A 24,856-nucleotide genomic window follows, 5' to 3' on the forward strand; every position below is an offset into this window, starting at 1 on the left:
AGGATGGCGATTTACGTCTCATAGGAGCCCCGACTTCCTGGCTGCCACTTCCTGCTCCCCTCCCTCCCCTGTCCCATGCCACCCTGGCAAGCTGGGCTCATCCTGCTCCTTCACATCCCTCCGATGCACAAAGTATCGCTAAAAATAACGTCGGGAAGGCCTTAAAACGCTACGTCTGGGACAAGGGGCTAAAAATAATCCCCGTCTAAGCAAACACCCGCTGACACCGGGTGACACAGGGCTCCGGCCCCGAAGGGAAGGCGGCTGGAAGGGCAAGAGCCCGTGTGTGCCATCAGGGCTCGGACAGCCCCGGCTGTTGGGTAAAGCAGATGTAAACCCCGCCGTGCTTCGATTGGAGCCGTACGATCTTTGTTCTATGGGCTGCACGACGTGATGCCTCTCGCCGAGAGCAGCAGCAGCAGCACAGCCGGGCGGTGCGTGCCGGAACAATGGACAATCGGGAGACAAACGACTCGGAGCAAAACGCGATGGTTGAATAATCCGATGGCAGCTGTCACGGCTCGTTAGCTCCGACCTCATCACAAACAGCCAACTTGGGGCCAAACCCCGAGCTGCTCCCCGGCCGGAACATTGTGTAACTCCGGCACGGCGCATCGCCCCCCATCTCTCTCCCCATTCACCGCCTCCCTGCGGAGGGGCCCGGCTCGACCTTCGAAGCGCCCGGCGACAAAAGAAACTCGGGCAAGTTTGAGCCCGGCACCTATTTCCTGCCTAAAGAGCCCTTTTGTTCTGCTTCCCTGCAGAAATGTTCGCGTTCTGCCATCATTATGAAGCAAAACAATGGACAGGAGCCCCACGCTCGTGCACTCCGACGCCCCCGAGGGGGGGGGGAGGGGACGGGGGACGAAGCGCGGCCACGCGACGCGATTAGAAGGAAAATGCCTACCAAGGATCGGCACCAATTGCTGCTCGCTTCACCCCAGATTAACTTCACTTGGAGCTGTGCTGCGGAGCAACCCAGCCTGGCCGCGGCGCCCCGCCTACATCATTGCTATTGAAGGAAGAGACAAGGTACCGCCTCCCCCGGCAGGGATACACTCGTAGATTGGCTGAACCTCGTATCCATTATAGAAAGAACTTTTCCTTGCCAGCAGGTTAGGCTGGCCCGCTCCGAGCACCCTGGGCTTCTTAAAGGGGCAGCGCCCCTCGAGGCTCGGCCCCACGCGTGTTCTAACGGAGCCCCCACGCGAGGCGCGGGGCCGCCCCTCCGAACAACGTGACGGTGCCGAGCGGTACCGGAGCGCGGAGAGTCGCTGCTGCAGCCAGCCCGACCCCACGGTCACGCGTGGCACCGTGCGACACGACAGGCTCCGTGGGTTCGGGGCCCGGCAGTTGCCCCGGGATGCCGGCACGCCGCCCGGATTAGTAACACGGCTAAAAATACGCGTACAGAGCAGATCCACACACCGCTCCCGGTTCGAGGCGTGAGTCAGCACGGCGCAGCAGGAAGCGGCTGCATCCCGAGGTGCTGCGCTGCCAAAACTTTTCGTGCTTATTCAGCCTCCCCCCGGCTCCAGCTCTCACTGCACAACGCGTGTCCATACGGCACAGCCGCTTCGTGCTCAGCAAAAACCCGGCGCCGCTGTCATCCCGACCCGTCAAAGGTACGTACAGGAAGAGTCAAAACGAAACGAAGCGTAACAAACATTTCACAAGCGCTGATAGATCCCATTGGAGAACAAGCCTTGCTCCACGGCAAGCACGGGGTGGGCCCACCGAGTACCAGCAGTTACACAATACCTACCTCACTAAAGTTGCCTTTATACAAAGCTGTTTCAAGTGCTTATTTCTAGGTAACTATCAACTTGATGCTAGATGAAGTTACCGAGCTTGCCTGCAGAAACACATTGGGGTTGGGATGTTGTACAGGGGAAAAGCTGATCCTTGTTTCTGCTTCTTCCCACCTCTCCCCCAGGCAATGCCTCCCCCCACCCCCAGCACAGATACCCACCTTAAATCCCCCCCAAATACAGCAACCAAGTCCAGCACAGCTCAGCACGTTGCTGTTTCACAAGCACCTTCTGAGCACACATCTCATTCCCCTTCCAACAGTCACATATGCTCCGTGCTACCTTATATTATAGGCTGATCTGTCGCACCGCAACAAACTGACCTGGAAAGCAACCGTTTGAGCAGTTGTTCAGTTAATGAGCGCAAAGCATGACAAGAATGGAGTTACTTTCAATAAGATTCATAAAACTTTCCCTACAGAAGCTAAAATTTGAGCTGGAAGCGTCAGCTGTCAACACTTATGCTTGAATCCAGTCTACATATGACTTCAGGTTACCCTGAGGGCAACCAGCAGGCCATACTTACACAGCTCTTCTGACTACTGCTATCGAAGCAATGAAAACCAAGTGTGTAGTTCATGCAAATAAAGCATACCAGCAAAGCATCTTCCAATGACCTCAGTGACCAACCCTGGAAAGCTCCAATTTAGAGCACATTAACTTTAGGCCCACAATAACAACAGCAGAAGTTGCACATCTTACCAACAGCACTGCCCACTACTCCAGTTATACCCCATGCTGAAATCTAGTGAAACTCATCACTAAAAAGCCTGATTTATAAGCTCTGTTTCTGAGCACAAGTAATCTATTTTCTCTCCAAACACAGACATGCTACACAGGAAGTGCAGAGACATGTTTTAAGGTCTAGGCTGAAGTTCCACCTTTGCTACTCTTACAGTATCTGCAGCAATGAAGAAAAAATAAACCAGCAGATTGCAGCTGCAAGGACACTGAACAGGGAAGCTTTGACAGCAGTGTAAAGAGGTTCAGTTTGCTGCCACTGAACTTTGCTCTGAGGACAACAAGAGAGCACCTGACTCTCATTTGACTATTGTAATCATGGAGAGGCTAAAAGCCCATTTGTTCTGTAGTCTTAAATATACAGAAGACAGTAAGTTTGGAGGACTTGACAGTTCAAGAGATCAAGACCAGAGCCTTTCATTTAAGTCACCAGTTCAGAGACCAGAATAGTAGTAATCAAAAGCTGCATGTGATGGCTGCGGAGGGATTACATACAGAGTTACTTGCCATCCAGTTCCCATATCACTGAATCACAGGAGCTCTCTTCACAATTTACACCTGTTTTCCACAGGTCACCAATATCCAGGACTTCTGGATTTTGTACAGGTTAATAAGTAGCAAAGCAGAAGTGCTGCTTTGACACACTGAGCTTGAATTGTAAAAGTGGACTTCACCCTCCTGTTGTCAATTGTGTCAGTTACAGTATGTGTTGATATTGTAAAACCTCCATAGCTGTGCATAGAGTCAATCAGGGGCAGCTTCTTTCCAACCCAGTTTTAGTTTAAAGAGTTTGCAAAAGTGCCTGGAAACACAAGGCAGGACAGAAACATGAAAACAGGTTCAGAGTGTATGTTGACGGAAGGTTCTGGAGCGCAGGTTCATTGCCCTGGTATGAATAACAACCACTGAAAGTGATCTTCTGCACTACCCCAGCAATACAAAGTTCCATAGCTCTGGGTAGCATACTGCTTCCTGAGAATAATGTTGTTGGTAGCAAGCCAAAGGCCTATAAACTTCACTATCCCAAGCAGTAACTAAGGAGGCCGGTGCATACAAAGAATGCAACTTGCTACCCCAGGAGCCCAGGGAGCACAACATACCAGACTGATGAGATTGCTGTAATCTTCAAGAACTTCCTGAGATTTCTGTTGCTGCTTTTGATCCTCGATGTACCACTGCACGGCAATAACCGAACCTGGAAAGAACAGAGAGGCGCATATGGTAAATATCAGGCCTCCACTAGAGCAGGCTCAGTAGTTGCCTGTACAGCCATGGGCCCTGCAGTTCAAGTAGCCGTCTCAGATCACCCACAGGTGAGCTACCATGAGAACTGATTGAAGTCTCTCCACTCCAACTGCTTCCTTCTGTGTGGGGAATAAGCTGGTAAGTGAACAGCTTTGATTTATTTAAGTTTCTCCCTCTCTCTCCTTTTTGCTCCTCTCTTATCTCCTCACGTACAAGCTGTGCAACCATAACTGTTCCCTATCACCCAGCAGCTGCCAGGCTGTTATTATTAAGTTTCTTTAATATATGTATTTTTTAAAGATCAGAACAAGGAATTACATCTTGTGCAGACACACAGCTGAGGGCTCCAGCATGAGATGCCACAGATCTCTCTTCAAAGAGCACCTGAGAAAGGATCCAAAAAGGGTTTGGAAAGATATTTTTCCTTGTCAACAGGTAACTCTTGGGTGGATAAAACAAATAATAAAGCCAGTTTCTGCTTAATTCAGCATGCTCCACCTGCATCTGTATATAAGCCATAATACTCTCTGCAGCTTAAATGTTAAGCACAAGTCCAAGTCTATTCAGTACTTAATTAAAAGGTAGCTGCACAACCATTAGCCAGCAAGAAAACGGAGCCAGGAGTTTGGGTACTTCTAATCCCCTCTGAAATCAAAGTGATTAATACAGCTGTTACAGAAGGACACACTCTCACAGAAACAGGGATTACCTTTATCTGTAACCATAGCAACTTTTCACTAGTTTATGTCAGTGCTGCTCTCCCGATAACTTACCACTATCTCTTTCAGGCTATTTGTACAAGGTTTTGTATGTACCATCCGAGACAGTGAAACAACAAGAAGCTGAAATGTAAACTTACGTTCTTAGATCACTCTCTCCGCGGTGCATTATGAAACACAGAGTTCGTCATCCGTGTCAACAACGCGTGATTAGGTAAGTTGATTTTAATCTGTCATTATTTTAATGATTCCTTGTTTTGTAAGGCAAAAGCTATTTTAAGAGGTACCCTCAGAAGCACACACGGGATAGAGGAAATCCTTCCCTGCTGAAGAGCTAACAGGAAAGCAGTAAAATCAAGGAGTGCTGCCACTGATGTGTCAACTTTGATACTCAGTATCGTAGGGAACAAAAGACCAAGCAGGAACACGCTGTTATTTAGGCCAGAACAAATATATTAGGGATGAGACCAGAGCCAGGCCCCTTGTTGGAGGCTGGGCAGTAATTAATAGGAAGAACAGGTGTAAGTACTGCAACAGCAGATAAACAAACCGGGCAGAACTCAAAGAGCAAACAGACAGGAGTTAAAGCAGACACGGGAAAGAGAGCAAGGAAGGAATCGACATATTTGCTTCCCCCAGTCGCTGAATTACCACCATCAACAGCTCAGAATCACACAGAATCACAGAGTGACCCGGGTTGGAAGGGACCTCAAGGATCATGTAGTTCCAACCCCCTGCCTGGCAGGGCCACCAAACATACACATTTACTAGATCAGGTTGCCCAGGGCCCCGTCCAACCTGGCCTTGAACACCTCCAAGGACGGGGCATCCACAACCTCCCTGGGCAGCCTGTTCCAGGACCTAACCACTCTCCTAGTGAAGAACGTCCCCCTAACATCCAACCTAAATCTTCCCTCTTTCAACTTTAAACCATTTCCCCGTGTCCTGCTATTGTCAGCTCAGGGGAGGCTCAGCCTTCTGCAAAAAGAATCATTGCAGATGACATCAGGCCAAATCGCTTGCTTGGAAGGAGAAGGAGGAAAAGAGCAGCTGCTTTCCTCCATCCACCCCCACCGCAAAGTTCATAGGGCAGCTCACAGCACTGCACCCTTCCCCATAGCACACACAGAGCACACAGCGAATAGCACAGAGCCTCATAAGAACCACAGGAGCTCTTAACTCCCCGTAACTCTTGTGCAACGTGCGGGACAAGCCCGGACAGCCACGCAGGGAACGGACTCAGCGCAGCACGACCCGCCTGGGGGCAGCTCCCTTATGAGCTCCGGGCCGCCGCTCAAGGACACGCGTACAAACAGCTCTGCCCCGGGGGAGGAAGGAACAACCAAAATGGGAGAAAAACAGCCCCCAGGACAGCAGGGCAACATGGCAACACCTCAAAGCAGCCCGGTTCTCACCTACTGCCGCTGTCTCACCGCCGCCCGCTCGCTCTTCCCCAAACTTTTTCTCTCCTTTCTCCTCGTTTCCTCGCCCCGAGAGTGACGCGGTCGGGCAGTGATTGGCGGAGCCGCCGAATGAAGGGCTGGAAGGAAAGGGGCGGCGCTAATTAGAGCGAGGAGACGGCGGCGACGTGATGATGATGTTTAGGTGTTTAGATGTAGGATGATGTTTAAAGGGACCGCGGCCCGTCCCGTGCGTTGTGCCCTTGTGAGCGGAATGGTTGTGTCACGACATGCGATACGTCACACGATAGTGCTTTCCGTGTATTGCACCTGCATTACAGCCTCACAGAGCTATACACCTGCCAGGGGGGGCGTGGGGTGACATTGAAGGGCGATGAGCTGCTCGCTGTTAGTAGGAGGAGGGGAGGATTCCAGGGGGAAGAAGCAGAAGAAATAAAAGAGGAATTTTATCAGTGGGCAGAGAGCGGGGGAGCTGTGAGGGAGGTCAGAGCAGCAGGTGAGAACAGTCTGGGAGGAGAAATATGGTTATTGTGAAGCTCCAGGGAGCGGGGCAAGGCAGGAGATGGGCAAAACATTGCTATTGCTTATCAGGTTGTTTAACAGTGCTTTAGAGCAGAGGAATCCTGAGATAGGCCCTGCAGGAGGACACAGGGTGTCAGCACAAAGATGGTCCCAGAAGAGATTCTCCATCAGTATGAGCTCACTGTGTGAGACCCATTAACCTGGCCAAAGCACTGAATGGCAAGAAGACCCTTCACTGCTATCATATTGGTTTTTCTTTTTAATATCTGAGTTTGGATCAACAGCAGAAAAAATAAAATGCTTCTGCGACCAGCATGGAAATGCTAACATAGTTTTATAGCTATTTTGGTAGAGATTATTCACACTTGGCTGTCTTTGCTGATGCAATACGTCTTCCAAGTGCCAGGTTGCACGAGCAGAAGATGACCTGCATTGCATGTGGGTATCGCAGCATTCCCCACAGCATTATTTGGAGTGCTTTCATGGCCTTGGCAGGAATCACAAGGAGCTGTGGGGAGCGATGATCGCATTCCTCCAAGCCTCTCCGTGGTCACCTCTTTTATAGAGTTTGAGAAAACATGAAACCCCTTGGGTTCATCTCAAACTACTTCATTTGTGCCAGGTTTTGTCTCGCTGTTAGAGATAGAGGCTTACTAGAAGGATAGAGCATGCACTGTTTAGGGAAAGGCCAGCTGACTCTGCTGCAGTTGTGAGCAACCAACGCAACAGCTGGCATAGAATAAAAAGGGAAATGCAGACAGTGAATGAGATGGATACCTCCTGCCAGGAGTTATTGACCAGCAACACATGGTGGAACAAATGTTAAGTTAGGGCATCAAATGTCAAGGGTGGAAGGAGGGGGGGGTAGCAGAATGTTCAGATGTGATCTTGCTCAATTGTGGATGAAGCTCGTCCGTTTTCTGATGTGCCAGAATGAGAAGGTTTAGTCACAGTAATGCAAGTGGATTTCTTGAAACAATCAAAATAGGTGTATTTGGTGTGGTCAGAAGCCACAACTCAAGAGAGGCAAACAAGCGGAAAATAGGGAATGTAGAGTCACATCTGCAGAAGCGCCTGTCGCCAAACTATTGCTGAGAGAGAAAGTAATGAAAAAGGTGGCTGAGATAACTGAGATAATTGGGATGGAGTAATGGATGCAGGTTAATAAGTAAATGTACGTCTTGAGCAACCGCAAGTAGAAGATATACTAAAGAAGTAGAGCTCAATTTTCTCATGGGAAGACTGACCTCAAGACTGATAGGCCAACAAAGTAAGAGGGAAGTGATCAAAAGCAGAGAAGGACCTTCTGGACTTGGAAGGGATCAGAAATCAGCTAATTTTTACTCCCTTCTTCCCTTTACATTTAATCTATCCACCAGCACATAGGACCTTTTCCTTTGGTTCTTGTTACGTATCCTTCTGCTATAGCAGCTTGTTATTTCTTCTGTTGCTAAAACTTTGGAATCTTAGTCGTGTATTCATTTTGAGGTAGATTCAGAGATGGTAAACAGAAAGTCTCTTCTTCAGTTCAGTGGGCTTTGGATCAGGTGTTCAGCCTTAACGTCATTTCAGTTCTTATAAAATAGTTGTTTGGGTCCCAGCGTGCAGCCCCTGAGACTGCTGAGAATTTCACATGGTGTTAATGAGAGAGGAATCAGCCTCTGCCTCCTGAGAGACAGCCTATATAAATCCAAAATAAATAACCCCTAAACTTTCGTGAACAGCTGAGTCTTGAATGAGATTTGATTTCCTTCTTAATCTTGATGGATATCTCTCTATAGTCACTCTGACCTCTGTTCTACTCCATTCACTAATGGGATGAGTTGGAGTTTGTTATCCAAGCCTACTGAAAATTTGGCCCAACAGTCCTTTGGCAGTGCCCTCGAATCAGCAGCAATGCCAGCTCTCTCTTTGAATGCACACATTCAGAGCTTTGTAGAATAAGAGCCCAAATCCTGCTTGTATTTGCAAGCCCAGAATGCTGTTGACTTCAAGGGGGTTGCAGTAGCTTAGCCAAGAGCCAAAACTGGCCCAAGATTTTCAGATTCCCTCATGCTTCTGTTTATATGATGTTATCGTCAAAACCAGCATACTTCATGCTGCATTTCACTTTTATATTACATAAAGGGTATTTGCTGTGCTGATGCGATATAGTTTGCAAGAAAGATGCACAGATAGAAATTAGAGAAATAAAGCCAACATTAGGATTTCCATCTTTCTGTGTGCATTTTCCAAAACAACCCAGAGATTATTTCTCACCAGAAAAATGCAGAAATGAAAATCCCATTCCTTATCATTTCTGTATGGCATTCTGGAGTCTTAACTCATCCAACCTGTGATTCAGTGGTCATAAGAAAATCCACCTAATAATGTAAAAGAAGTTAAATGCTGTGCTTTTATTCTCGGTGCACTGGTTTCCCAATCAGATTCTCTCCCTGAAAAAAATGCTTTATCTTTTTGTTTCTGTCAAGGTGTGGGAGCAGAAAACACGCAGTGGGGAAAGCTGAATGGTCACAAAGAACAACAGGAGCAAACAAAGGTAGAGACTGAGCATGAATGGATCAAACCTGTAGGGTCAAACCTACTCGATTGAGTAGGACTGAGCAGGTAGGTGGGATGCCCATCAAAGCCCACCTGACTGCCAGGCATCAAGGGCAGCATGTCTGCCATCACAGCACCACCTCACCTACTGGCACTTGGAGCTGCATAGAGGATCTTGTAGCAAACTGACTGCTGAGTGTCTTACTTGAATGGGACACACTGTAGGATGGAGATGCTGCACGAAGCCCTGCCTGCTCTGCATTGTCCAAAATGAGGCAGATCGTTTTGCCACATCATTACAAATCTGGGAGCCTCCTTTCCAGATAGTCTTGTTTGGAAATCCAGGCTGGGGCCTTTTAAAGACGTAGCAACTCCCTAGTTAAGCTTTTAATATCCACGTTAAAGAGATCACTTAGTGTGTCCTGGTATTCGAGAGAACAGTGGGCCATTCTTGGCTGACAAGTAACTACTCAAACGACTACACAAACTATTTGGTACCTCTGTGCTTTTTCCCCTCCTGCATTTGCTTTCTCTGTGCAGTGCCCTCTGAGGGAGGGACTTGTCTAGTCCTTAGCACAGCAAACACCACCTTCATTGAGAGCCTCTGTGCTCCTCAATCCTCCCCTAATCAGCAGCCTCTCAACCCAAAGGCCTCTGCCATAGGCTTGACTTTCACCCTGCTGTTCTAACAGCATTTTCTAATGCATCCCCGGGGCTGTGCTGGGCCAACTTTTGCTTTTGCAGTTTTTGTTTGCCTTCACTACACATAGAGGAGCTCTTAGTAAATCATGTCACTAGACTTCTGGATTTATAAACAAAGAAGTGGCTGGCCTGCTCTGTGCAAATAGCCTTCCTTGGTGCTTGGCCACAGTGGGGCATCTGGAAAGCAAACAGCACATTTGACATGGCCATCAAGGATGGAGATGATAGCAATGACAAAGATGTCTGTCCATCCATCTACCTGCCTGCTCAGGAATGCCAACAGCACCAGCCTATGGCAGGTCTGACAGTCTTGTTTGTTCTGTTCCTGTCCATCTGACCTTGCTGTTTCAGACAGGCTATTTGTCAGTGCCAGAGAAATCTGCCACAACAACAGAGGGAATATCTGGTGTCAGTATTCTCCAGCTTCTTGATGGAAATACCTCATTAGAGAAACTAAACCTGCGCTTTGATTGCTCAGAATGAAGCCATTTGTTTTGCAAAGATCTCCGAGCTGTTACTCACTTCTTGTAAAATTATAATGCCTCAAGTCTTATTCTAAAGCAGCATTGGATAGCTGGAATGACTTGAAATTTGCAACCAATAAAAAGTTTTACAGCAAAGCAGAGCTGATCAGTGCCTCCTAAGTGCAATAATTAATCTTTGCTGTCAAAATGTCGTCAGATTTTGCTGGATTTAAGAACAACAACATGTTTTATTGGAGAAAGCAATAAAACAGGACATTTCCATTCACAGACGTTTTGAATGCATTTGATATTTGCATCTTTTTCCTGAGAAAATATGGAGCCTTAAGACACCTGGAACAGGCAGTTTGTCCTGTAACAGCCAGCTATTTTGTCATGATCAGCTTGGAGCTGCCTCAGACTTTGGCAGGGGATACCAAATGTGAAGGGGATGGCTGCTGTGCTGGTGGAAAGAAGCCTGTGGACTTGAAATATTGCAGCTGTAACCCATGTGAGGACACAACCATAGAGTCAGGGAACACTAGAGACCTTCCCACCTCATTCCTATCCTATCCCTGCTACATTCTGTAAAACTAGATCTAGTTCAGCTCACGTAATGTTTAACTTACTTGGATCTGAAGAAATTCTGGCGCCCGATTCCCTTTATTACCTTTTAACATCTTGTGCACCGTACAGAACAAATTAAAACACATACCAGCAACTTACCAGTGTTACACAGAAAGCAGCTGGATGCTTGTCCAGAGCAGAAGGTTGAAGATTTGGATCACGAATGAGTCAAAAGATGAGAAGAAGCTTTGTCTTAATATCACACTCCCAAGAACACTCACACTACCTACAGACAGCTCAGCTAATGCTTCTTAACGTACAGCAGTCAAAGGGAAGCTTCAGCCATTTGTGATTCCTACTTTCTTTCCCACTATTTTTTCTACCCCCATCTTTCTCCCTCTCTGCTGCTAACTTCCCCCTTCCCTGCTGCCCTGAAAAGTGTTTACTGCTGGGTAGTGGGATTATGACCTACCGATAATCTGGGGGATTATGACATCAGAGCACTGCGTCACATCCTTCCAGCCAGTTCTGCTTTTCCCCTCAGAAAATAAAGGGGAAAATCAGACCATTAGAAACACACATCTTCTCAGCCTATCCTATAGCATCACTGCTGCCCCATTTACATTTTCCCCTTTGCCTCCTATGGACACGCTGGTCAAAACGTATGTCACACTGTGTGTTGGCACAAGTTTTGTATGCACTGAATTTGGTGACACAGTGCTTCTTGTGCCGATCGTTCACAGACATAACAACTTTCCTGTTTGCTAGTATGCGTTTAATAGCTTTCTCTTTAGAAATGGGGGAGATTTGATCCCCTTTCTAACCATCTCTAAAGTTTGTGATATAGTTTTGCCACGTGTTCCTCCTCAGTGCCTCAGTCTTCATAATGACTTCCTGCTACAGTCTTATTTTCGCAGTAATGGCCAATTGACAACGTTCTGACATTTCACAGGCTTGCAAAATTTTCCTTCCTTTGGGAAACAGCTAATTATCAGAGCTGCCACAACAAACAAATCCTGCAGAAAGAGGGTAAGGCAGCACAGCGCAGATCCCGAAGTCATGGGGAAGTTTTAGTGTGTGAATACTTCATATTTTTCAGAAATATTGCTTTATAAAACCTACTTTACATTGTGCTTTGCTCTCTTATATTGCACTTTTGGGAATCAACCTGACAATATTCACCTTACTTCTTGTTTTTGTCCTTACTAGTACAGAAAAATACACCACATCAAGTTCACCAGCACTCGCTATGGATTATGCCTAATATACTGCTGTTAATTCGCTGACATACCTAATTATACGGCTGAAAACATCAAGCATTAAGTTATATCTACCTGACAGCCATTGATGTGGCTGTTAAACAACACAGAAGCACTCAAGCTGCCTTTAAATGAAGCTCAGGCACTGCTACCAGCTTAGCCACCATGAGCTGCGTGGACTGTAAAACCAGTCAGAATTACCCCATAAATATCTGTGTCCCCAGCCTGTGCCAAGCCCTGGGTTATGAAACCAGAATAATACCAGTAAGCAGCTGGGAGGAAGGGATGGTCATCCAGCTCAAAATCAAGATGGCCCCACTTACAACACTGGCTGGGGCTGAGATGCTGGGCCATGTACCGTAGCATGAGACACACAACCTCTTATGCTACTTTTATGCTGGTATCGGTAACGTCCAGCAAAAAATACAGGGGGAAGCACTGATCATTGAAAGCACCACTGTGAAACGTGCTGGAGCTGATGGGCTGGAGCCCTTGCTCTTAGAAGAGAGGAACTGGGAGAATTACTAGCCATAAAACAAAAAGCTTATTTGATAACAAAGCGTTCCAGTGAAGTTCAGAATCAATATTAAGTCACAGGTAAATCAGAGAAAGCAAAGCAATAAGCAAAACAGAGAAAGCCATAAACCTTGAAGACTTGTGTATCAGCCCATATCTAACAACATAAGTTACCTCTCCCTTTACAGCATGTGATTAATAGATCTCACGGGACAAAAGAGGCATAATCTTGCTACAGTATATAGTGAGCTTTTCCTAGCACACTTGGAGCAGAGTTAATACAAGGGCAAGCATTTTCACTGTGGGAAAATTGATCATTTGCATTGGCACCACATGTAAGAAGTATTTCAGTGGGATCAGGGTTGATTCTGCTCCTGAGGAATGGGATCCTGCTCATGTCTGGGGAAATATTTGAGTAAAACTTCTAAGGGGTCAGGTCCTGTCAAAGACTTGACAACAAGGAGTAACTGTGCGTGAGCTTTACTCACTTAACAAAACAGAACAGTTATCAGACACACAGGGGGGTGTGGAAGGATGGGGGTTTGATGTGCAGTCTAATACAGAGCTACAAAGATGGACAATGACAGGGAGCATTGGGCACATTACTCCTTACTGCATCATGCATGTTAAAAAAAACAAGGCCCAATAGGAAGCACTGGAGAGTGATGGAATTTAAGAAGACATCAGTGCTTTGAATTCCTTTGCTGGTTGAGTCGAGTGCTGTCTTTTTATGGATGGGTTTTATTTGCATTAGAATGATTTCCTCCCACTGGCAGGATGATGACTAAGGACAGATCTGAACGAATAACACTGACCAGTTCTGTGCACGGACACAAACCTTCCAGCTGCAGCTGATCCCTTCCCTGGCTGCTACTTTTATGGCCTTGTGTACACTAGAGAATCAACACTTCAGCTTTGCAGCGCTCTTTGTCATGTCAGGGTAATTAAAAGGATGCCACTGCACCTGGTAGAACTATAAAAACGTCCTTATAAAAGCCTCAGCAGTATTTAATATTTTATTCATTGCAATGTTGTTGTGTTTTGCCTGCAGTAAAACAGCCTCAAGGAAGCAAGGCACTACAGCTAAAGGCAGGCAAACATTTTCCCCATCAACACATTACTTGAGCTCAGAGGCTTTTTCGTCTTCTGAATCCATGTATCTAACAACCCTCCTGCTTTCAAGAAAGAAAGAATTACTTTGCTAGAAGCAAGAAATCAGAACAGACTTTAAGCTTCCATTCCTTTTAAACATGTGGAAAGAACCTCAAAATGTTACTTCCCAGGGAAATATATTCCATCTTTTGGTCTTACAATGCCTGAATTGCTTTACATATCATGTTCTCTCTCATGTTAGTGACTCAAGGCCTAGAAGGAAAAATAGAACAAAGTTTAAGGGCATTGATTTCGTTGTTATGGAAGGTGTTGCAAGCCAAACTGCACAAGCACTGCCATAGCTGTTAAGGGAAAATTATGAGGTTACCACCACAAACTGTTCAAAGGCACACAATTGGTTTCCAAAATAGAGATTCAGTATGTTCTTATTTATCACACATTTTGATACTCCAGGAAATGATACAAAACCAGCTTTATTTTATAAATGTGGAAGCTGGAAAATTTGTTTGGTTGAAATTCATGGGTGATAACACAACTCCAGAGCACAGATATAGAAAATCACCACCAAGATACATGGCCTGCAGCAAAACTCCGCAATTTGGCACCATTTGCAAATGAAGTGATGTTTCCATACATGAAGTTCCCTGTAGGCACACTCTGTTTTTCCATCCGCCAACCTCGTGCCAGAGAAAAAGGACTCTTTGCCTAAGATTTACAGGCATCTTGCAGCACAGAGGGAAGTAAAAGCAGGCTGAGACATCAAGACGTCCCCACTATGTATGTATGAGCCACAGAACATACACACACACACAGGATGTCTGACTCATCCTAAATCCTGGATGTAAGTAGAGGAGTCCCATGTGGAGAGTGTGCCAAAAACGCTATAAGCAACATGACTAACATCCATCATATGTAGTTTGTTTTCTCATCCCTTATTTTTTATTTATTTGTTTTTTTTCCAGGGGGAGGACTGAATGTCTTGGCAGATACCATCACATTTTTGGATAGGAAAAGCTCTAAACTCTAGGAACTGCATCTGGCACAGGAAGCACAGAGTGATGATGTTAGGGACAGCAGCAAGTTCCCAAGGGAATGCATTGCTTACTATTGGGGACTTGGATGAAGTCTTTCATCCACCTGGCTGAGCTGCACACTCATTTTGTAGCATCTCATTTATCCAAGAGCACGGCTGCCAGCCAGTTGATTAGTCTGAATGGTGAGTTATGCCAAGCTCAGCCTTTCTAGCATCTTGCCATAAGGTTCAGAATTCATTAAGAGAAGAAAAATTAGAGAAAGCTTGGAAGGAGAACATTAGGAACCTGATCTAGTGGTGTCCCTGCCCATAGCAGAGGACTGGGAAATAGATGATCTTAAAGGTCTCTTCCAAACCAGACCATTCTTTGATTCTTAAAACGTGACCAACCTAACTGCACCAAGTCAAGGGAAGGCAAAAAGAGATGAACGTGCCAAGTCAAACCCACAGCACAGTCAGCCACATGCTGAAGGTACAGTCCCAGGGGGACAAGCAGCCCTATTTTAACTTCCATCCAACACCAACCCACTGACACAACCTAAAAAACAAAAGTCTTAGCAAAAACTATGTTTTCCTAAAGTAGATCTGTACGTCCAAACACGGAGTTATTTTGTTGTTGTGAAAATCAAATCCTACATTTCGGATGAAAAAGATAAATCACTCATTTAGTTTCATTAAGTATTTTCAGCAACAGCATCAGTGTTGGCCATTCTGGTCACTTTACTGCAAGCACTTCAGTCAAAAAGTAGAAAAGAAAGGAAGAAACTGCATTGTGTATAGCTCATGAAATATGGGTGCCCTGAGTTTCCAGCCTTCGTGGGTGTGCCTTAACATTAGAAAGCCCAAAGGCAAATAGAAAACACGCATTTTATTGTTTTTGATCATCCTTGTGATTTTAAGTCATGCATGACTTTTCAAGGAGGCCTGACTCACAGCATTCTAATATGCTCATATTGGGTTGCAGCATCCCACAAAACATGAAAACAACTGGAAGAGCTGTAGGGGGAGGATGCCTTCCCAGGTGAGAGGCCGGGGGCAGCCCAGTAGGCAACAAACATTTGGCATTTGCCAGCGTTTGCAGTTTCATGCCCACACCAGGCAGTTGGAGCCCAGCACTCCTGGTGTTTATGAGAGCAGAGAAAGTTAATGAAGAGCAAGGAGAGGAAAGGAATTCCTGTCTAACACAAAAATAGGTGAAAGTTTATCCTGAGAAAAACAGGCTGAATTTCTAAGCATTATCACTACATTAACGAAAGGTTGGGACAACAGGGAGTTTATATTGCAGAGCTGGTAACAAGAGATTCTTGTTTTTGTCCTGATTCTGCCAGTGACTCACAGAGCAGGGTTAGGCTTCTTCACTTCTCACTTCAGAGTGGGTTTGACTTAACTATAGACACAGATGCTGTCACATTTACTCATGTTGAATAACACTTTCTTCCCTGGTGACACTATTTACGAAGTAAAGAAGTCCAAAGATCATAGAACGTGAATGAGCACTGCTGCAGAAACAAGCAGATATGATGCATCCTCAGCACAAAGTTACTCTGAGGCTTCTCTAATTAGGTCTATGCCTAATGCATTTCTTAATTAGCTGAGCCACTTGTGGATAAAGGGATCAGTTTCTACTGAGAGCAAATGAACAGAAACAGGTTTGGAGCTCAGATTTGATCAGTTTAAGAGCCCACTGACTCCTCATCCAGCATAGCTGGGGTGAGGTGACTGAGAACCATGGAGCACCTCTTCCATACCTGAAGCATTGGTAGATAAGGTGAGGAGTTCACAGTATCTTTCCATAGATGGTCCTGAAAGTCCTCACCCTCAGGTCCAAGACACTGCATCCAAATGGTTGCAGATTAATTGACAGGCTCTAGATTTAGAAAGTAAGTTTCATACAAACTAAGGTTTGTTATAATTGTTGGATTGTAACTATGTTGATCAAATACAAGAGGAGAGCTGCTGATACCCCCTCAGATTTCTAATAAACTATACGAAGAATGAATTCAGGCCAATGTTTCATTAGTACTCTAATGAAGGCCCTTCTTTTTCATTTCTAATTAGCAACTACTTAAATTGTTTTCCTTTTCTCTGTGATCCCAAAGAAAACAGTGCTTTGCTAGATTTCCCAGCTACTAAATTACCTGATTTACACTTACTGTCATTATTTCAGTACACACATACACACAAAATCAGCCTGGGCAGCTAAACATCATTGTGTATTAAATGCTTCAGAACTTACAGCTGCAATAAAACCCTCACCTTTATGCTCACCAGCTCAAGAACTTCACCTCCCCCTTCTATTACACATCCATAACTTACAGCAACATAAAAACACATCGTTGTTTCTCCTGATAATTTCACCATCCTGCTATTTTATGAGGCTGCAAGGACGTGCACCAGGTATTGTATCTTGACAAAGGAACTGGGTTACTGCCAAATAAAACACTCGGACCATTACTATGGCTAATATGCCAGAAATGTTCACAATGGGTTTTTAAATAATCCTCTACGTTTACATTACATCGTTCATCCTGAAGAGAAGCACGGTGCTGCGGAAGCTCTTTGATAAAAGGTAACTACTGCTAAGCTGGAGGAAAGGTGACCATCCTTCAGCATTACATGAGTGCAGAAGGTAATGAAGCAAAGAACAATATCACAAGCTAATTGCAAGAGTTGGAGTTTGTGGGCCAAGTTTCATCACTTGAGAGTGACGGCCATTCCACCAACAGCAGGTTCCCCACCATCACATCATTTCCAGCTGAACCCAGGGACAAGATTGTGACTCAGGGAGTGAAAACTTCACTTCTAACAGCACAGAACTTCCTGCAGAAAGCTCCCTGAGCAGCCTGGTGACTTGTGAAGCCCAACTCCCTTTGGCTTAGGAGGACTTGAGCATAACAGCTTTACTCACTGCAGTCCACACAAGCAATAACATGTGGGAAGGTGCATGACAGGCAGCCTTCAGCCAGAGAGGCGTAGGCACTTTGTGATGTCTGAGTTGTAATGCAGATATAGCAGACTACTTAACGCACAATGAATCCTTGCTAAATGTGGTAGGAGGATCTATAGCTATCTACTGGACTTAGAGATGCATCATCAGTGCATTCCCACAGCCTGCTCTATCTTCTGCTCCAGAAACAGCTGTGACACATAGTCAAAAGATGGGAAGATCAGAGAGAAACAGGGAGATGTGAGAGAACTCCTCTATTTTGTTATTTTTCACATTCACAGTGTTTCTATATTCAGTTACGAGCAGATAGTTCTTGACAGACTGACCACATCATGTCACCTATATAACCCACCACTGTATGAATGAACAGTAGAGCAAGGAAAGATCACTGACCAGACCATCCTTTTAAACAAGTATCCATCACAGAGAGCATTCACATCCCAAATCATCTCTATCTTCACTCCAGCCTCCTCCCCTTGTGCACAGCCCTGGGAACAAGGCATCCACATCACTGAATCTTCTCTCTGGTTTCCATTGTGTCAGATGCTATTTCAGACGGTGCTTGTTATCTGTGCTTAACCAAAATCATTAGGCAAATTATTTAGCAGGGTGTGCAGGGATTTTAGCAGTGGGATTCCCATTAATGTGGCCAGACATGCACAGCTAAATCTCTGTGCTACGATCTCCCTACACGGTATTGCCTTAATAGTTTTCTCAGTAGTTTGTTTTGTCTATACAGAGATGTTGTAGACAAAGTGAAGGTAAAGCTTTACAGATTTTAATCAGTCAAGAGTCAATACTCCCTTCCTTCAGGTTCCTCTAACCAGAAGAAACCCTGTGATGCTGTATGACAGAAAGCAAATGTGTCAAATTAAAAGCAGCATAATAACAGGAACTGACTGGTATTGATCAGCCCTTTGTAAGCTGATAACCCAACTGTTCTCCTCAAAATATGTTTGTACAAATTCCTTAAGAGTCAACAGTGACTGATGCAATAATTGATGCACGATAACAAGTCCATTTGCACTGACTCAGCATCCTTCCTAGTTTGAATACATCAAAAGGCACTAAAACCCCAAACTCCAGTAAGGGGTGGGGATGGGAGAGACCTCAGCATTAGTCTGTGTAAAATGTTACAGACACCTTGGCACCACATTCTAACACACACACAGTGCAGAGACATAGACAAACAACACCACTGCAGGTGCTGAGCTCCATCTTGGTGTGTAACAGCTGAACCTGCTGCAAAGCATACCCTGGCATTGGCAGCAGAAGACAAGCTTTCAAGGAGCACTCAACAGGTATCTCAAGGTGGGAAGATGGATTACAACATTCCTGCCTTGAATCCCACTGCACCAGCATTCAGACAGCTCCAAGAAGAAAAAAGAAGCACATGCAAGTACCACCTGTACCCAGGATATCAAACTGATGTTGTCCACCTTGATCTATCAAGCTGGAGCAGTTAAAATTCTGCTTCACAAGAAGCTGAGCTGACTCCACAGTAGGGACAGGATGGAAGGAGGGAGAGAATAGGAACCACAGCAGTTCTTGCAAGTCATCAGCATGCATGAATCAGAGCCCCCATTCTGCATTGTTAGAGCTCTGCAAAACCATTAAAAGCAACAAAATTGTAAAGCTGTGGGGGATTCATCAGGCTAGCAGAGCTGCCTTAGCTGGAAATTATGAGCTATACATAAGGAAGCACTAATTGAAATTCTGTGGTTTGTATTAGCAAATAGGGCAGAGCAGACAGCCTGTTTCAAGTACGCACTTCTTAAAAATAAATACTAATCAGAAGGAATCTATCTGGACTTTATTCACACCCAGTTGCAACACGGTTGATGTAAATGCAAAGCAGAAGCAAAATAAGACCAAGCCATAACTGCAGCGCTGCTTGAGGGAGACGACAACACATGGTTCAGGGCAGCAGAGTGGGAGTACAACCCCTTTTTACGGCTGGTGGCTAATATATAAATCTTGTATTTTTGCTTGTAAACGTTGTGCATTTGGTCTGGCCTCACTGAGAGCCAATAATCCTGCAGCTTAGAAGTGACATTTTTACTGAGTCACTTGTCACAGCAGAACACCATTTGCAGTGTATTATTGGGGCTGTAAACATTTGCCTCAGCACTCCTATCTCGTTAGCATTACCAAAAGTCAGGGAAGAGGTCTGCTGAACCTGAGCACTGTTCCAGGCTTTGTTGCCCTGCTGTTTTCTCAGAAACGATAATGGAAGTATTCACAGCTTTTTTTAGGGTGGAGAGAGCACCTTTACAGGTCCTGCCTCCCTCCTCACAGGAGGACATACTGACAGGAAAACATGTGTGCGAGAAGCTGCAAGGCCAGGCCTTGAATCTGCAGAACGTAAGAAAAACATCTGAGTGGATGTTTTAGGATGAAAACATCAGTTTCTCAAAGAGACATAACAGCCAGAGACCCCCAGCGTACCTAGAACTCCCACTGATTTCACCAGAGGCCACAGTTAATGCAGACAGCCTTGCTTGGCAAGGCAATACAATAAACCTCAGTATTTTCTTTGTGGAGCATCCAGCTGGATGCCAGTAACACAAAACTGGGCTACATCATGCAATCATGTTGTGCTTTTACCATCTAAGAGAGATTAGCTTCTATTAGATTACAAGTTAATTAACTATGAATGCGGTTTATCGTTATTGCAATTACTTCCAATTTTCCATTTGCAAAACATTACATACTGACAGAACTATTTCTTCACTTAAAAAAATGGGATTTTACCCTTTTATGAGATCTACCATTTTAAACTACTTTGGAGAACCACACAAGTCAATTTAGTACACTAAGCACTGTAAAGAATCTTCCCATGACTGAATAGAAACCCACTCAAAGTGATTCTCTGGAAGAAGTGATTAGCAAATAACAGAGGACAGACTGAAAAATAAGTTGTTCTACACCAATTTCCCAGTTATATAAGAGTAGCTTCTATACAACAGTTAAAAAGGAAGAGCGTTCTCAGGAGCAAGGACCTCATATCACAGATAAACACATAGGAAAACAAACTGACACAGACACCAGTAACAGCTTCACAAGAACAATCTCACAGCTAACAAAGCTTACTGCAAAAGCAAAGTCATGGGAAGAGATAGAGGGCACCAAACCATCCTTTGGATTGCACAGCCAGCTCTCAGACTTTGGTAACTTCTCTAAAACACACCTGGAGAATTATGAGTTCTGCAGCTCTGGCATCTTTAGGGAAGATTCATTTGCTACCTGCAAACACAGGAGAAAAATGGGATCCAATAAACAAACAACCATACAGACAAACAGGCCAATACCTCACCCTACAGCACACAACATTAGGCAATGCCATTAAAAATAGCACAAGCTTAGCAGAGATAAAGATCTCAGTGAGAGGCAACTGAACAGCATCAGTGACTTCAGACAAAGAACAGAAGAAAAATATTAGCACCCTGATTCACACGCAGCAAGCATAGAGCTAGAATGATACAGCTCTGAGTCAGCCCTTACCTGCTTCAGCTCAGCTGGATACATGCCTACAAACTCACAGCCAACCAAACCCAACCCACCTTCCTGGAAAGGCTGCTAAATACAGGCAAAAGGCAGCCACCTGACTGCAATTCTCTAATTTCCTCTATGTTAGAAGTGGGGAAGTGAGTCACACAGATGCTAATGGCTCTCTCAAGGTCAAAGCTGTGGCAGAAGTTGAAAATGTTTGCTGAATCAACAAATCTTTTGGAGAAGCCCATCTCGCAGATGGGGAAACAGAAACTCCCCTGTTTTTTGTCCTCTGTAGCAGAGCAGAAGGGCTCTGCCAGACCATGCAAACACCAGCTTTTCCACAGAGTATAAAGGCCCTACGCTTTGTGTCTCATTACCTTTTGTGGAGATTGCTGGTCCCTGCCAAGGCATTCAGCTAACAACTGAGCTGTCCTGACCAGAGACAACAGTTTCTCAGTCCCTCATAGGCAGCCAGAAAAATGAACTCCCCTTTGAGTTGTGGGAGCCATTTATTAGCTCGAGAGTATAAAGGATGAATGTAAAGCAAACTAATTACTTTTGATGGGGGCTTTTTGGATCTGAGTTCGAAGCTGCAAAATAGATTGGGACTGGCTGTTCATTGTCAAGCCTCCAGAAGGAGATTAAGGGCAAAGGATAAGCAAGGATGCTGCTACCATTTATATTGCTTGAGCACTGGCTACTGGATGTGCATTGCTCACTGAGAGATCAACAGTTATCCAGCACAAAGAACAATTAACAACCTTGTCTAACACAGTCGATTCCATTCTCTCTGGCCTTGCTGCAGTAAACCATATGAAACTGCCTGTTTTTATTAGTCTGCTGTGATGTTGTATTTCAAAATCAGGAATAACTAAACAAAAAAAAAGGAAAAGATCTTTTAAGTAAAGTCCCTTTCCCTTGAAAAATCAATAACTTTAGGCTTCATTTTTAGCTTTCTGTAGGTAGATTCACGTCTCTGCACAGATGAAGTTACTGAAATCAATAGAGCTTTGCTGAGGCACAAGGGGTTCAGTCTGTGCAGCGCTCCTCTGATTTCATGAGCAAAGCACTCGCTGTTGGGTCCAAGCTTCCATCTGCATTTGGGTTTTAAAAGGTTTCTCTGCTCTAGAATAAACTATGAAAGCCCTTGATTAAGTCATTATGATGCGTAACTCCCTGGCATGCCAAGAATCTAGTCCCAAATTGACACAAAGGCAAGTCTGCTAAGGACAAACGGGTGTTCTGGGGGTTTTATTGTGAAAACTCCAAATGACGTATGCTGAACTGCTGGTGCAGAGTTTAGTTGCTCGTGCTACTGATAGCCATTAAAATACCTCGCTGATTAAATGTGATTGCAAGGAAGGATGACCACAATCTTGTGTCCGTTCCTTTAGAAGCCAGCCTGGTGCTTTGAGTAGGTTCAGCACTTCTCCCCACACTCATGAGCTGAGGTGGGAGACTCCTCCTGGATTTCAAGGGTCAAACAGCCAGCACAAGGCAATCCATGCTTCCAGCTGGAGCACTCAGATATTGCTTTACTGTCAAGACCAGTTAACACAAACAGCAAATACTCAATACTTTGCATAGAGATTAACTGAAAGTGTGCGGAAGAGCTCAACTTTCTGAAAGACAGAGCTTTGGGGGTGTGAGCAGACAGCAGTATCAGCACCATTACTAACACACCTCCAGCTCCTGTGCTACATTCCCTGCATGAGCCAAGGGCTCTGTACACTGACACAATGGGACGTTAGGTTTCTGAGTTCTTCCCGGCACTGGGTTCATGCAGGACATGTTATTCTACAATAACCAGTCCTATATCTTAAGCTGTAAGTGGACGGAATTAATTTAATATCAAATTTTAGGCTCTTTGAAAGTCTTACCAAAACACACTGTAGTCTGAGTCTTCCTGCTACATTAGGTGAAGGACTTCAAAAAGTCAGAGCCCAGGCTCTGAACACAACGGCTTCATGCAAATACAGTTAAGGAGGTAAAGATGCGGCAGAATTACTGAATTAGGGTTCAGAACTGTGTTTTCACATAGATATTTATTTTGAGCTCAAGAAACTTGCTAAATTCACATTGCACGCTCATATCCTAAACAGAATCCCTATTCAGAGCAGATCTAGATTGATTATAAGAGACAAAACTATCTGCAGCCATTGATTATTATTATTATTTTAAGTATAATTTAAAATAATTCAAGACAACTTGAAAAGGGAATAAAAATATCTGCATTCTCAGAGCGGACCCTGCATGTAAAACAAACTAATGGTGAGTTATGAACCTCCCCGAAGAGTGACTTATGGTAGAAATACTGGTGCTGCTACAACTCTCTTTTATACAGTAATGAACAGAGGGGATATCATAAAAGGGGGACTAAAATGATTTATTTAAAAGATACATTCTCTTCTAAAGGCAACGTATTTAATCTATGAGTCACCAACCCTTCAGCCAGTGCAAAGGTTTCTGGTATTATCGGGAGCAGACACAGGCTTGATTTAAATGAGGGTGAAGTATGGAAGCAAGAATGGAGGGCTGAGGAGGCCACAGCTGTCTCAATGTGGGCCACCACATTGTAAATGTCACCACAATTTAGAGTGTCTTTAAAGCACTGATGCAGCCGATGTTGGACGCCTGTCTCTCCTGATATCATTACATCCAAAGATCAAAATCAAAACTGCACATCAAAATACAAATGGACCTTGAACATGCTGACATTAGACTGGGATGAGACAAAAGTCAAGAGTTTATGGCAGCGGGGAGCACACAGGATTTTGGTTATTGTGTTGAGCCTTTGACTTAATTCAGGAATATTTACAATATTCTTCCACTCCGAGGAACATGAATTTTCAGCAATGAAGCTGGATTCAGCCTGAAGTGTTCCAATGGGATCCACAAGGCCTTGCTAAGCTTCAACCAAGACCAGGTGAAGGTAAGTAAGCCTTGCTTGTTTGAAGTCAAGGCAGCCTTACTTTCCCGTGGCTCGCTGCCAACAATCTATGACTCCTTGTTCAAATGATCCTAATCCCGGATAAACATTTGGAAAGACTTGTGAGAACTTCGAGCAAAACATGTGTCCGTGCACATGTGCATGATGACACGTGGCACACGAACGGTGCAGCAGAGTCCCTTGACTCATGATAATGAGAGAGGCTTGGATCCAGAAGAAGCCAAGTTCTGAGCCCATTTACCAGAGGAAGTGACAGGGCAGTGGTTGGGCACTGAATAACACAGCCAACTTGCTGTGTGGCATTTGGGGAATGGGAGATATCTTGTGCTGTATTGCTCAGCACTCAAGGGCTATTCTGCACTGCCCTACAGCTCAGCAGAAGGCTCCTTGGTTAGTGTATGCTGGGGACTGCTCCAGCTTTCCAACTGGCCTGGAATATCTCAGTTGGCCAAACAGATGCAAATATATCTGCACCCTCCTTTCCTTCCTGGAGCTCATCTTGTGCGCTCTGTCAGCATCTCCTGACGATGATACACAGTGCGTAAGCTGGCTGTTTCAGTTGCCAGAGAATTTGAGATCTAGGAGCTGCAGTGCTGTGGCTCTTTGCTGCACAAAGTCCCAGCAACCAAACAGGACGAGGAGCTGAGCCTGCAGCCAAGGCAGCTGCGACTAGGTGGCAGCACTCCACTGGGCAAACCGAGCCGGGACCTCAGCGGGAGCCAACCACTGCAGCTGGAAGGAAAGTCAGATTGTATATCCCGATCTGTAGGAAAATGGAGTCGAACAGAAGTGAGTAAACCCTCCCAGTGTTAC

The 24,856-nt window shown here is 45.0% G+C and overlaps 1 protein-coding gene and 1 long non-coding RNA gene across 4 annotated transcripts in view; one reads left to right on the forward strand and one right to left on the reverse strand.

Moving 5' to 3' along the window:
* ZFAND6 (zinc finger AN1-type containing 6) overlaps positions 1-11,081 on the reverse strand; it is a 35,365-nt gene extending 24,284 nt beyond the window's left edge. The window contains exons 1-2 of one of the 2 annotated variants that reach the window (XM_015873071.2): positions 10,890-11,081; positions 3,653-3,747 (exon numbers count right to left, since the gene is read on the reverse strand). The gene's annotated coding sequence lies outside the window, so the exon portion shown is untranslated. Of the gene's footprint in view, positions 1-907; positions 1,020-3,652; positions 3,748-10,889 lie in introns of those variants that run through there. The other variant, XM_015873072.1, reaches the window with a different exon arrangement.
* On the forward strand, positions 1,100-11,128 carry LOC107318815. 2 transcript variants are annotated; one of them, XR_001557509.2, is made up of 4 exons: positions 1,100-1,625; positions 2,106-3,935; positions 4,098-4,730; positions 8,931-11,128. It is a non-coding gene; the product is annotated as an uncharacterized LOC107318815 (long non-coding RNA). The 2 variants fall into 2 exon arrangements; XR_004308479.1 differs by lacking the exon at positions 1,100-1,625 and having other exon boundaries at positions 3,747-3,935; positions 4,098-4,232; positions 4,586-4,730.
* Positions 11,129-24,856: the final 13,728 nt, after the last annotated feature.

The sequence above is a fragment of the Coturnix japonica genome, chromosome 10 (assembly GCF_001577835.2).
Source record: "Coturnix japonica isolate 7356 chromosome 10, Coturnix japonica 2.1, whole genome shotgun sequence".
NCBI lineage: Eukaryota > Metazoa > Chordata > Aves > Galliformes > Phasianidae > Coturnix > Coturnix japonica.